We start from the raw sequence: 1,564 nt of genomic DNA on the forward strand, positions 1-1,564 counted from the left end.
GCGTACATGGCAACAGAATGCCACACAATGAAGACAAATATCAAGATCATGGTGAAAATTACTGTAAGTATGAAGACTTTTCGAATATGGCAAATTCAGATTTCATAGCAAAAATGAACTCATTCGTTAAAGAACTACAAAAGCCTAATATGAGTATTAAGCAATTTGATGGTAGCTTTCTTGAATACAATAGATTTTTGAGACAGTTTCGTTCAAAGGTACTAAATTAGTTGCGTTTCCCATGATGAACAGTTTACCTCAGGGGAAGCAAAAAAAAAAAGAATACAAGAATTTGTGAGCATGAATCTAGAACAAGGATATAAGGCAGCCTTGAAAGAACTCGAGGACTGTTATAGGAATAATGATACTGTAGTATCATTATTGTTGAAGTTGAAGGTAAAATTGATAAACCTAAGACAAGGCAAGTATTTGCTACACAAGCCCAAAAAAAGGAAATTAAGAAAAGTAATGATAAAACTACGAATATAAATGGGAACTCATAGGCTACTGAATTGCAGGAAGTTTAAAATACTTGAATATAAAAGGAAAAGTGAATTGGTAAAGGGAAAACAAATTGTGCTTCTAATGCTTAAGAGCTAGCCATAAGAGCTCTCAATGTTTCAAAAGGGAAAATTCTCTTAAGTGATATAAAGAACATCCCGCAATAATGCATATGGAGGGAATGTTTGATAAGACTAAGCAGAGTACATCACTACAAGATGAAATTAAGAATCTAAAGGGCTGTATTAGAGAAAATAAAAATTGAGAATATGATGTTACAAAAGAAGCCTGAACAATAAGCTCAAAATTCCAAAGAAGTGGTAAATGTAAATGTATATATGTATATATAGAGAAGCTTGCCATGCACTGTCAAAAGAAAAGGACAAAATGGCCACATTAGCAATCATACCAGTAAAAGTTAAAAAGAGGAATAGTTACAAAACCATACAGACACTAACATTTTTAGATCCAGGTTCAACTACAACTATTTGTTCAGAGAAACTAATGATTGAGCCAGAATGCAAAGAAAAAATTGTCACATACAACTTATAGACTCTTACTGAGAAAAGAGAGTCAGCTCGAAATGATTTGGCAAATTTATCAAATGTTAATCCCTGGATAATATTTATTTTTTCAAAGGGTTTATGGCTTCAAAGGAAGATTTAAAAATGGTCACATTTAAGATATGTAGAGACTCCACAATTTGATGGAGAAGTAAGTCTATTAATTGGAAACAGTAAGCAAGAAGCATATAGACCACTAGAAAAATTATCAGGAGAAGAATATTGCCCAAATACTGCCAAAACGAGAATAGGTTGGGTAATATGGGGTCTATTAAAATGAAAATGATCTGTTCTTGTTGTATAAAACAAGTTGTAACGAAAGAGACGACCTACCTTAGTAACTCAATTTATCAAAGGTTGTAAATTTCAGGAAATAAAGAAATTGTTGTCTTTGTAATATACCACATATAGTTCCTATGTACACAGTTGAATAATCTAGTTGCTCTTATGAGTCAATATATTTTGTATATATTGCCAATTGTTAAGATATAGTCTGTGAA

The sequence above is a fragment of the Penaeus monodon genome, chromosome 20 (assembly GCF_015228065.2).
Source record: "Penaeus monodon isolate SGIC_2016 chromosome 20, NSTDA_Pmon_1, whole genome shotgun sequence".
Lineage (NCBI taxonomy): Eukaryota > Metazoa > Arthropoda > Malacostraca > Decapoda > Penaeidae > Penaeus > Penaeus monodon.